Source organism: Anoplopoma fimbria, chromosome 8 (genome assembly GCF_027596085.1).
Source record: "Anoplopoma fimbria isolate UVic2021 breed Golden Eagle Sablefish chromosome 8, Afim_UVic_2022, whole genome shotgun sequence".
In the NCBI taxonomy this organism is placed as follows: domain Eukaryota; kingdom Metazoa; phylum Chordata; class Actinopteri; order Perciformes; family Anoplopomatidae; genus Anoplopoma; species Anoplopoma fimbria.
Window position 1 is genome coordinate 23659219 of NC_072456.1, and position 13614 is coordinate 23672832.

Consider the following 13614-nt stretch of genomic DNA (forward strand, 5'->3'; position numbering starts at 1 on the left):
CTCATGCATATTGCAGAAAGTCTCCGTGTTTGTCTTTCTGACTGTCTCCCCTCCCTCCCACCTTCTCACCCGTCTGTTTTTCTTTCCCTCGTCTCGCTCCGCTTGGATTCTATCACTCCTGCGCTGGATCCTTCAGGGGTTCTGCTGTTAACGCCATTGTTCTCAGAAGAGGTGTTCCTTTCTGCGCCATTACCAGTTCACTGCCCCCATTTTCACATCCTCTGTGTGATGAGGCGTCACAATGGACGAACAATGTGCCTTTTAGAGCGAGGTTCACTGCTTCACGGTGGCTCTGCTCCAACTGTGGTCAAGGCCAAAAGGCAGTTTGGAGACCTCCGGAGAAAGACAGAATGGAAGCAGGATGAAAGAAAGAGAGGGAGGTAACAGACCGGGATGGTTTTAACATAATTATCTGCTCTTTGCACAAGGTTGTGTTGTCACATGTTTCAATAATGCGCCTTTTCCGCCTTGCTACGCTCAGCGTGGTGCAGACACTTGTAGCGGAACACGAGAATGGGCGAGAATTCAATTTTTTGCACTTGAGCATTGTCCAAGCAAGGGAATGGGAAACTGTGAAGTTTGCAAATGTAAGACATTAATATTCCCACAATTAACCTTCTGCCACGCTCAAAACAAACACAGCCACCCTGGCTTCGAGATGAAACGAGGGAGTTCTGCCAAGCAACAGCCTAGTATCAGCACGGAGGATCTGTCGGCTTCTGTTAGGATGGTTTGACTGGTCGAAGGCCTCCAGCTACAAATCCCATAGTTGGAGGTGTGTGGTGCTATGAGTCAGTTGTGCCGCTTTTGGCTAATGGCTTTAATCCCTCCAATTCTACAGTGGAATAAGAGATATGTATTATTGCGTGTGTGTCTTTGCTTGAAGTTCGGCGCCGTCGGCTCATTGTACGTGTTACAAATGGATGTAGCTGCTTTTGTCTGCAGTGGAAGAAGGAGTAGGAGGGATGCATTGAGATTCCTGCAGAGAGAGACTAATTCACAGTCTTAGATAACCCTGATCCAATTAAGCAGGGAAAACACTCACACCAGCCTGTACACACATTGGGCTCTGTTCGTATGAATGATCAAGAGGGAGCTTTGTGGTGTCTGTTCAAGTTCAGGATTGGTCTGTGGTCATGTGTTAAGGCAGTGGAGCCTGTAGTTCATCTTTTAAGGCTGGGTTCCACTTGGCACCTCCGTTCCCCCGCCGGTCACCGGGCCCGTTTCATCGGCTTAATGAAGGTTGTACCTTTGCCTACCGGAGGACGTCAATCTTCTTGATCGACCCCCCCCCCCCCCCACCCCCGTGCGTCCTTCCACTCCTCCCAATCTGACACGCCGCCGAAGCAGATGGAGCAGAGCCTAAGTGGGCCGCAGCTAGCTTTGCCTTGGCTAATGATTTAATAGTCTGGCATTAGCCATATTGAGCTAGCCAGCGCACCCAGAGCCAAGCAAACGAGCAACGCAGCTGGGCCAATCATGGCCAGTGGCGGAGCAGACAAAGCCCGGGAGGCACAGAGGCAGAACAAAAAAAAAAAAAAAAAAGGTAGTTTAGCACAATCCCTCCAGACGCACCTCGTGAATATTCATCAGAGCCCCCCAACACCCCAAAGCCAACTCTGCACCCCTCTCCCACCAAATGTATTATTCAAAGGAAGCATTTTCCCTATTAAATACTATAAATAAATAACGACATCTGGTAACAGTTTTTGTCTGCTGAATTAATGACAGGGACACTGTGGAGTATCTTCCAGTGATTGGAGGGGGGGGGTCAGCTACCCTTCCTCTGCTGGCCTTTCCTTTGTCTCACCACTTGGTTGCGACGCCTCCTTTGTTAGAAGTCAGGTGGCTTGTCAGTAGATCTGAATTGGATTGCGTCTCCATCAGTCGCCTCCACTCTGAAGGAGCAGCGAGCAGCGTACAGCTGTTTGTTTGAACATGATGCTGGTGTTTTCCTGTCTGAGTCAATCCTCAGTAGAAGGAAAGCTCCCTGTGGGCCCTTTATGTGGTTTCAGCACCGGACAGCTCTGGAAGCATTGTCTGTTTAGTCTGTCTCATAGTGTCTCTTCCCGTTGGTAAACAGAAACTCGAAAGGGCGCATCTTGAAACTCGGTGAAGGGACTCAAAGATGCGTCGCTCACGGATATCAAATACATGTTGGCATCATTGTTGTGCAGACTCTTTCTGTCACACTCTGATGAACAGGAAGTGCTTGAGAAGCCTACAGATGGCCAAACGTTTTCCAACCCTTGTGTGCCGCCTTTTTCCCCCAAAGGAGAAGCGCATTGTGCTGCGTGTTCAATTATGATTTGTCAAGGTACAAAAGAATCCCACGCATCTGAGGAAAATGGGAACTAAAGCTCGAGGAAATTACGACATAAGTGGGGTAGAAGAAGAGAAACGTAAGCCATTGTTACTGAGAGGGATTTCTGCGTGTCGTCCTCTACCTCACCCTGCCTGCCTGGATTCAACACAGCAGGGCTCTTTCATGAAGCCGAGGCATCAGTTTGATACTTATAAAGCGCCGCTTGCCAATCGGAGATCTAGCTCTAGGGTTGCCGAAACCAATCACATGGATTTACGGGAGTGAATATCCAAGTTGTATAATTAATTTCATCCAGGTCCCTTGCGACCAGGTCGGGCTGATCCACTACTTCCTGTTTTGTGTGATGGCTTTGTTCATGCGTGGTGGGGTTTTTGTATGTGCGTGAGTGCAGTATTTGCTGTTGATATTGGTTAATAATTTTAGTCACACAAAGTAAGACACAATGTGACTCTACCTCCTTTGTGTTATTCCCAGGAAATTCTGAATGGTGAACACCAAAAGAGCATTACACAGAGAATGCCTCAGTGCATAATTTCTGTAATTTCTGCCTTCAAAAGGTTTGTTGTTGCTATATTTTTGTTGTCTGAAAGAAAAAAATCAGTTGTGCTTTTTATTCCAACCAGGAAAAAAAAACAAGTTTCTCTAATCCTCCCCTCTGTCTCCCTGTAGGCGCAGAGCTGTGAATCATTTATTTTTTCCTTAAAGCTTTTTATTGTTGTGGTAATTCTGCCTTTTAATGTTTTTCACATCACTCAATTTCATTTCATGATCATGCCGCTTCTTACATTTTAATAAAAACAGATGCCGGCAGACACATCCAATAGTTATCACTGAAAAAACAAAAATGTCAACCTCATGGTGGCGCTGGAGGAAAAAAGTCAGGATAACCAAAGGTATTAGGATTCTTCCCATGGGGACCATGAATGTCTGAAGCCAACTGACAGGTACCAGCAAATATTCTCCTTCAGAGGTTTGGCTCTGTAGGTGTATATATGTATGGTTGTTTGTGTGCACCTATCTATCTATCTATCTATCTATCTATCTATCTATCTATCTATCTATCTATCTATCTATCTATCTATCTATCTATCTATCTATCTATCTATCTATCTATCTATCTATCTATAAATCCATATATCCATGTATCATTCCATGTATCCATCTAACCAAACATCCATCCATCATCCATCCAAACATCCACCCAAACATCCATTCAAACATCCATCCAAACATCCATTCAAACATCCATCCAAACATCCATCCATCCATCCATCCATCCAAACATCCATCCATCATCCATCCAAACATCCAAACATCCATTCAAACATCCATCCAAACATCCATCCAAACATCCATCCAAACATCCATTCAAACATCCATCCAAACATCCATTCAAACATCCATCCATCCATCCATCCATCCATCCACATCCATCATCCATCCAAACATCCATCCATCCATCCATGTATCCATGTATCCAAACATCCATCCATCAATGCGTCTCTCCTCTTAATACTTTACGTTTTTAAGTTTCCATCTATTCCTCTGTCTCTCTACAATAAGCGGCAGTGAAATAATGAAGTGTTAGCCAGTCCCAACCAGGCTTTAATTCCTCACTCAAATTTCACTTCATCTCTCCCGTGCAGCTTGGGGGTGCTGAATGAAAAAACGGGGACACAATCAAATTGATTCTAATATGGAATTTGCGAGGCTCATAGCGGGTCAGATGTCCTTCCAGTAGAGTCGCTGGTCGTTTTGCAGTCCGTAATAAGATTGCCAATGCTCCACCAAAGCGGTTTTTACATGGAGCTATGAAGCGTGCTGCCTTCAAAGCTCAGAGGCATTAGAGTCGATGGTAGAAGTGAGTGTGTGTGTGAGTGTGTGTGTGTGTGTGTGAGGGGGGAAACAGATGTTCAGGTGTGTATGTGTGAGCAAGTGAGTGCTTGGAACTTTTACTGAAGGACCGTAGCTAATGTGGGACTTAGTTCGTAAACGGACCAACTATTTTTAAAGAGGAAGGACATTTATTTTGCCAGTGTTTCTCGCATTGTTCACAAGAAAATTGCATTTTGAAAGTGCAATTTCTATTCAAATTGCTTTTGCTGCATTTTGTCAACGCGGAGCAAGCAAAGGAATATAAAAAAACCCCCAATTGTTTGCTTTCTAAATCAGCCACCCGGTCAGCCCGACTGAATACGGAGGTCGCTTTTTGTGGTTGCATATTTTTATGCACCATGCAGTTAAACAATTACCATTCTGGGGGCTTTGTGCAGACGCTCCACGGACAAATCCCCCTCTCTGGTTGGAGTATAGCGTCTCTGCTCTGCTCTGGCAAATTCAAAATGAACTGCCGGAGTGGTTACCAGCTCTTATTTGTAATTAAGTGTCACGCCGCGAAATTAATGGAGAAGGAAATAAGTTGTGGAAAATGCAGAAAATAAAGAGACGTCGCCGCAGTCACTCAATCATGAGTCAGTCAAGAATGCTATTAATCAGCCGCTGTGTTGTGCGTGACAGTGTGTTCTCTGTTCCTGTGTGTTTATTTGAAGCGTTCACATCTGCTTTCGTCCTGATGGGGGGTGGGCTTTCTGCATCCTCTCTTGCCTCCCTGGACCCTTGATAAGGTTAAACCACGACAAACCATATGTCCCCTTTGTGTCCTTTCTCTGGGCTTTTCCCCTCAGCTGTAATTAGTGAGGTTGTCTGTCCGTCTGTGTGTCTTGGTAATTCCCTTTGGTGAGCAGAGCTGGGGCCCTCCGGTTTGCTCCCGGACCTCTTTGGCCGTGGTTACACTTGTCTTTTCAACACGACTTTTGTGATCACATGCGCCAGATCAGAACTCATCTGTGCTGCCTGATCAAATAGTGTTCGGATACATTTTGTGGTCAAAGTAGTGGCTGTAAAACGGTGGATAAACCGTTATTATTATTATTTTTGGTGCTTACTCTTTCCCTCTATAGTACGAGTTGACTTTTTAATTGAAGGATAGCTGCTAACAAAGCTCCGCTAACTCCGTGTTAAACACATTTTCTTAGAATTTCTTCACAAACAAAGTCCCCTGATATTTTTTGGGATTTAAAAGCGATTCTTTTGTAGCAGCAAAATCTGGAAATATTGCGTTTAAATAAGCAGAAACTAAACAGGATTATTTTCCCTTTGCTCTCCTCGGGAGACGAACTCCCGTGTTAGGCGAAGATGATGGAGAAGTTTGATAAGTTGTACCCACATGTCGTCCAAATTCAATGCGAGCAATGACACCCTCACATGAGGGTCTGGCTAATCGGATCCCAATGCGAGCAAGATCTGATCTCAGAGCGTATAGACGACGCAGATCTCATTGCAAAGAGGAGTGTAAACCGCGACTTTTGATGAGTTTAGCAACTGCTCTCAGAACTGTTTCTGGCTGTGGATGCCTGACACTTGGCCTGTGTGTGTTTCTCTTTCTCTCTCTCTCTCTCTGTTTGTGTGTGTTTGTTTGCTAGCTTCGTCGGAGAACACTGCTATCCCCTACGGTCCAGCTCTGTGCTCAGATTGATTGGGGGGCCCGCTGTCTGTGATGGATTATTCTCCGCACTGGACTAGTGGCTTAGCTGTTGATCACTGACCACTGTCTGTCACCGTGTTGGGGGTGTCTGTAGCTGCACCTGATAATCATTGTTTTTACTCTGCCTCTTCTTATCTGTGCTGCTCCGTCCAGCAGTTACATTAGTGCCCCATCGCCTCAGTTCAGAGCGGCAGATAAAAAATAATAACATTTATTTTATTTGAAGGTGTAATTGTAGAAAAATGCCTCTCTCTGCTGATGCCCTTTTCTGTGCTTTTAATGTACGCTGCGACGCTCGCTTTCATAATGCTCCACTGCCCACTTGCTGGCTGATTTTTGTCATGCCCATCCAAACACACACACACACACACACACACACACAGAAAAACACAAGGCTCTTCTAAGCTTGCAGGGCTGCAGACACCTCAGGCATTTGAGGCCGAGCCCTAATTGGGCCTCGTCTTAGCGTGACCTTCATTGTTTTGACAGAGAGGGGATAAGAGGGAGACACTCCAAAGCTGAGGTTATCTCCCCTCCTCTCCCTCTCCTCTCTCCCCATGTCAAACCACCGGGCTCAGCAGTGGACGAGGCATGTGCGAACATGCTGCCTCCCTAAGCTTCTCCAAAAGGGTCAGAGCTGTCTGAAGCGTGGATGTTTTCACCTCGAGTTTGTGTGCGCTCCACTATACGTGCATTTTAGTTTCTTTTGTGCAACACGGTCCAAATAGCTCGCCTGCTCCACTGCATGTGACGTGATTTACCCCCCAGCTGTTAGCAGTCTGTGTGTGTGTGTGTGTGTGTGTGTGTGCTTCAGGTGTTCTCAGAGGGAACGGAGGAAAATTAAAAAACACTCAACGCCGCACACCACACTGTTTTTAAAAGCTCCCTGGCGATTTATTAGGAAAACATTTCTTTAGACCGCCCACCTTCACTTGGCTGCCTCGGACCCTATAGATACAGGGTTTGCACACACTCATGCACTCGGTGCTGAGGTGGCAGGAGAGCAATTTGGAGTGGATTTAAAGAGGCCGTTGGAGATTCGCATCGGATCAATGCTTAAGATTCTCTTCACTGAACTCTTTGTGTGTAGTCTCGGAGCAACAAACATTAAATCTCCACCATTCCCTCTTCTTCCTCCTTCTCTTCTCGCATCTCTCAGCACGCATCAAGGTCACAATCGAGCTTTCAAGGGGCCCAATCCCGCAATCACGCTCCTTGATTGCGCTGTTTATTCTTAATCAGGATCTCAGACAGGACAGCATCTCCAACCCATCACCTCACACCGCGGCAATCACGCCGTTTGTCGTTTCTAGTGTATTACTACAAACAGCCTAAATTGGCTGCCGGTTCTCCCTCGACCACGCCGCTGCTGAAGAAGCTGCTCGGGATTAATAGCACTTTTAAAAAAAGAAATGCAGACTAAAATTAGCGTTGTAAATGGATTCCCAAGATTGCGATTTCACTATAAGTGTTGTTTATAAATGGAGTTTTTATTTTATGGAGGTGCTCAAGTTCACCCAGTGTTGTGTGTCCCCTGCCCTGGCTGGTTTTATATCCGGAGCTTTGTTTAAACTGCCCACCTGCGTACCATCCAGCAGCGGGTTTTATGTCCAAGCGGCTATTTCCTTTTCCTAAAGCCAGCAGCTGAGTCTGCTTGTCCTGACACAGCGCCGGGTTCCACTGCCAGCTCCCCAGGCCCCACAACGGCATCTGCACTTTGCATTGGCCACCAGATAAATGAGGTGTTTGCTTTTCTTTGGCAGAGCGGCGCCTTTCAGAAGGTCAGCGCAGGTGGCTTCGCTGGGGGAAAGCGAGGCTCGGAAAAGTCAGCGCTTTAAAGGACCAGTAGTTCTGAATGTGTTAGCCCATTAACCACAAATCATGTATGCTTTAGCTTACTGCCAACCATTTCCCAAAGCTTGCCGCAAGATTTCCCACCTTCCCCACAGCAACTGGTTTCACTGGACTGAAGTCAACTTAGAGTCTTTAGTCTAATTATACTCTTTTTGTCAAGTGAGTCTTTCAGAACATAGTTTCCCGATTTTGATACCTCTTTATCCGCCAAAGCTCAGATTTTGGATTTGACACAAATTACTAAACAGACTCATACATTTTTGAGAAAGTATTTCATTCTTACAAAAATTGAAAAAGGTTGGAAATAACACTAAAAATAAAAGGTATACTTTGGGAAAAAAGAGATCTTTGGATGGATGTCTGTCCGTTGATGGTCAGTCGATGATTCCTTGTGATTTTTGGTGATCCCTTGACTTTTCTTTTGAAGCCACCAGCACCTCAAGGTTTTCATTTATACGGTGAAATAGCTCAACTTCTGATTGAAGACTGCACAAAATCCTCTGACATTCACTCTAACACCACTATGAGGGTGCCACTTTTTGTGTAATGTCTCTGTAACTATTGGATGGACGGAAAGATATTAAGGGTTGAAAGCTATGTGTCAAAGTCTGGGTGATATTAATAATGAGAAGGAATAAAATGTGTGAAAGTGGGATGTCAAAGTGGATTTACATTGGGATATAACCGTGGGCTTAAGACAAATGTCAATGTAATATAAATGCACCTTAGTGACAGACTTTATGACTCTCATTTCTTTCCTTTTTTTAGGGCCAATTTCTGCCCCATTACAGTAGAAGCAAAGGTCTCCACCAGCGTTCCCAATCAAATCGTCAATACCAACTGCATTTCCACACAGAAAGGAAAATAAATATAAAATACATAACTCCAAAAAACAATTGGGTTTGGGAGAAATCTACTGCGCTAACGGGTCTCCTTTAGAGGAATGCGAGAGATCTCATTGTTGTGCCAACTTCCTCCTTCAGATTGCTCCCTCAGTAAACAGATGTTTTATATTCTATATTCTGCTACATCAATCCTCCACTCATCCATTTATCCACAGCTCCATATTCAACCCCCCCTTCAACACGCACAGCCACTCTTCCGTTCCTTTCAATTAAACCTTCCAGCTGATCATTTACTTAACAAAGCTCCCTCCGGCCCCCGTCACTCCGCTCAGCCTCTGCGTGGAAGTGCATTTTGAATTAGCGCCAGGTGTTTGTTTCTCCTCTCCCGGTAAACATTGTTTGATGAGCTGAATTAGAGGAGGCGCCCTTATGGGGGAGAACAATGTCACTGGAGGGGTCTGGTAGGAAAAAAACAACACAATGACACACACTGCTTGAACATCAAGACTTTGGATTCATTTATAAATGTCATGGTCAAGCTCTCATAAAATAAGATAATGCTTTATTAGTCCAGCAGCGGGGGATTTGCAGGATTACAGCAGCAGAGAGGATAGTGCAAACAAGAGACAGTAAAAAAAAACAAGATCAAAACAAGTATTCTAAATAAGTATATAAGTAATAACACAGGAATATTAAATAAGTAAAAAAAGTTAGAAATCCATAATAACTAAACAGACTTTGGTATCGATTTTACATTTCACATATTTTTATATTGCACACTCATCTAAAATAGCAAACAAAAGATAAAGGCTGTTTATACGCCAGTTCTTTGTAGCTTTGCACGATGCTCGGCCTCTCTGGACTTTTTCATTTTTCCTCAGGTACCATTGAAATCTCTCATGGTCTGGATGTAGCCTCGCTTTGCAGCTAGCTTCTTCTCTGACTCATTACATTGGAGCAGCCGGGGCTTTCATGTTTGTTGTCATTAATTATACAATACTATGCCTACGTTGAAAAATGAGCATGTGAGGAAGCCCGTACCGCTAACATGTGAGACTCGAGCTTCTTAGCTTTTGTCTCTTTAACACCTCGGGGGATTCTGTAAAATAACATTAACAAGACATTACAAACAAAAGCTTTGACTTCTTACAAATATCACATCAAACAAAAGGGGGGTTTAACAATAGCTCCAGGAAAATATCCATAACTACCCAATCCCAACTGTGTCTCCTCCCGTCCTCCCACGAGGCCAACACACTGCACCACGATACTTTGCACCACCGTTCACACCCGTTTCTCCACTGTGCATGTCTCACAGAAGAAGTGTTTTTCTTGCCCCGTGTTACATGCAGCGGCTGCACCTTCCCTTCTCCTCTTGTCAGGTGATAGCAGGTGTTCTTCTGTGGTCTTGTAGCTGTCACAGTGGATGAAGAGAAACATACTTTTAGGTAGAAAGAATTTTCCAGCACATGTCTGCACGAGGCATGAAAAGGCGAGGACGTTTTCCTACCAGTTAATGGATTTATCGTTTTATATGGAAAATGATACAACAAAGATGGTTGGTTAATGACGCTCAATATCTGTGGAGTGTTTACTTAGATCTTTAACGTTGGGCGGCTGTGTGTCTGAGCTTGTTCGACACTAAATCCTCCGCCATTGTTTTGTTGGTCAACTCTCCTTACCCTCGTCACGTCATAGGAGAAATTCAGGATTTTAGTTCATAATTGTAGCGTTCCACTAAGTATTGATAACAGGATTAGTATATTACAAAGTTTAGTTTTTTTATTTGATGAAACAACAAACAAGTTAACTTAAGGGGTTTGAATTCTATTTAAAAAAAGAAAACTAAATGATGATAGGGCGGTGGGCAAGTTCTGTAATGTATAAAAGACATGAGGAGATTTCCACAAGGTATTTCACCTCAGGAAGTCAACATGTATTCTTTGCATATCCCTCCTAGAAACCAATACACACACAACTCACATGCACATGCCTTGCTCAAGGGCACCTCTGCATTGCCCAGGAGGCGAACAGGTAAATGAATGCATTCTGGGTGATCTTTTTAAAGATTTACTTTGAAAGATAAAAAGATGTTGTCTGGCAAGTTGTAGTCAGGGAGTTATGGAGAACTCAAGTTGAACAACGGCCAAAAGACTAGTGAGTCCAGGGCAGCACTTAATAATTCCTGTTATGTGCTTTATGTTAAGTGCAGGTAACAGGCAAACAATGAGGATGTTTTTAGTTTGAATTAACTGGGAAGCAGGGGAAATTTAGAAAAAGACACCTGTCTCTATTAAATATGTGAGTCATGACCTCTCTTTGTCCGTTGAGTTAACTGGATAGAGAATAAAGAGAACAGACGGATATTGAGAGCGCCATCAATCTCAACATAAAGCGAAGAAGTGGGTTTCCCTAAAATGTTGAATTATCCTTTTAATATATTCCACATTTCTGTTCACATGGCACTTTCTTTTCATCTACTTCCTCTTGTGTCTCTCAACATCGTGACACTTTGATATTGTGCCAAACTGCTCCCGTCTCTCTTTCTGTTAACCGTTACTTATCGTGTGAAGAGTCTGCAGACGGTACTGAGATTGAACTGCTATCAGGAACACATTACCAACACCACAGGCTGGAAAATATGTCCCATTTCTCTGAGATATTTTTTTTCAATGCATCCTTCACACTGTTTGGCTTCACCTCTCCCTTTGAGTTCCACCCGCCGAATCACCTGCCATCACTCACCAAACAGTGACGTCAGAACAGCTGCAGCAGAGGAAGGAGACGAAAACAGGACAGAAGCGAGAAAACCTCAAATTGAAATTTCTAGGATTGCAAATTCAAAGGCAGGTCTAAACTTTCTGTTTGGCCATTCATAAGGCCTAAATGAATAAGCATTTTTCTTATAAATAGACTGAACATGTGCAAAGCTATTCAAATGAAAATGTAACCCTGGGCTGCCAGCACTGCATCTGGGGAAAGACAGGCAATAGAGGGATGAGAGGTAAAATCATCGTTTAAACAGTTGGCTGCTCTGACAGGACGGCATCCATCAGGGCTTGATGAGCGTCGGCAGGGAACCAGGTACGAAACCCACGGAGAGAGAGGCAGCACCGGTTAACACGCGTTCACAAACATCACCCCCATATTTAACCCATCACGGCTTGTGATGCGATATGAGAAGCGGGTCTTAATTATGGACCACGTCTGTAATTTGCCTCAGTTGGTGCATTGGGGACCTCTTATTTGATACGCGACCCCCTCCGCCTGAATCATCAAGTCCCACTACAGCGGTAATGCTCGAGGACTGCTGAGAGCCTCTGGCTGTGTGCGGTGGTGATGAGATGTGTAATTAGCCAAAGCAGTCTGACAAATGGCTGCAGGTGTAGGGGGGTGGGGGGGGGGAGATGAAGGGCAGTGAGCCAGGAGAGAGGTCAGGGGAGAGGAGAGGTTTTTTTAGCCGAGGATTCAAGGTTGATCCAGTTTAACGCAAATATTATTCATTGTTGGATATCTATCTATCTCTATGCCAGACCCATATCTGAACTTTTTATTTTTGTAAACACTTTACGATCTTTCTATTTGAGCGATTCTTAACGTTTGGACCAGCAGCGCTTCGTAGACCGCTGCAGTATCGAGGACGAGTCGCTCGGCTATACAGTGTGAATGGTCCGGTTTGTTTGCACCGCCCAGAGTCCAGGTGGAAGAGGTGGAGGTTAACGTCACCGATCAGGGTAATTAATTGCCCCAATTTAGTCATTAAAGTGTTGAGTGGGACACCTGCAGAGTCTCTGAGAGAGACGCACAGAGAAAGAGAGGGAGGGAGGGAGGGAGGGTAAGAAAGTATTGACCCTGTTGTTTTTAAACTTCACATAAACTAACAATAGATCAAATTTAAGTGTGCTCACAAAATAAGATGTATGGGAAGAATTAATGTGTGTTTGTGTGTGTGTGTTTGTGTTTGGCCCTTGAAGAAAACTCTGACAGGCCCCCGGAGTGAGACCTTCACTAGGTCTACTTTTGCCAAGACTCTCATCAGTGCTCCCACAGAGAGGGAGGGACGGGGCAGGAAATTGGAAAAAAGAGAGAGAGAGAGAGAGAGAGAGAGAGAGAGAGAGAGCGATGTGGATGAAAGAAAATGGTCAAGATAAGGAGGAAAAAGAGCAGAAACTAGCAGAACCACGTATGATATACAACAGATATAATAAGTGTCCCACTTGGATCTAATGGGACTGTTAATCAGCACAAAGATTTTCACAATTGTTCAGATTGAAATGCATTTAAATATATTAGGTTTATATTAGATCTGGTTCCAGTCATAAAAAACAGTAAGTCATATCTTTTGTGCCGGTCTATTATTATTATCCAGCACTGCAGAGTAAACAGCCTGAATCGGATGTAAACCTGTTGTTAAAGGTGCTAAATTCAAAGTTCAGAGCATTAATATAGCAGCAAACATCTATTTGCGATGTAAAGATTTAGTAATTATCGATGATAGAGTAATGACGTCCTTAGCAGAGAATGAAGTTGATCTTAATACAAGCTTCTCAGCGCTTTGTTAACATAGCCAGACTGGCCATGTGTGCCTCTTAGTGCATGTCAGTGCTGCTGGTGATAGGGTTCTTCTGTGCGCTGTTGTGCCCGAAAGGCTAGCTAATGGTCGCCACTCTGCACTGTGCTCTTACGGCGTTTACAGCTGCTCACGCCGTCCCGACACACGTCAAGGTCGTGGAAGCATAGCGCCCACCCTCCAGTTCCCCCTCAGGTAAACACTGTTAGCTATGTCAGCACTGTTGACCTTGTTTGCCCTGTTGCTGTTCACACTGTTAGCTGCAAGCTGCCGGCTCAACAGTCTCCATGTTGAGAGCTTGTGTGGAGTCAAAAATAAAAATAAGTGGAACCTGCTTGTCAAATCCTCCTCCCATGCCGCGTAATGGTTGGTATAGAAACAGGTGATGTCAAATATCTTTATGACAACCACGTCTTTAATCAACGAAGGCTGTTCAGAAATGCTCTTATGGGCCATTTTCGGAAGGCAATTACAT

The 13614-nt window shown here is 44.3% G+C and overlaps 1 protein-coding gene across 1 annotated transcript in view; it reads left to right on the plus strand.

Moving 5' to 3' along the window:
- Positions 1-13614, plus strand: part of ncanb (neurocan b) — a 183436-nt gene that overhangs the window by 34262 nt on the left and 135560 nt on the right. The window lies entirely within an intron of this gene.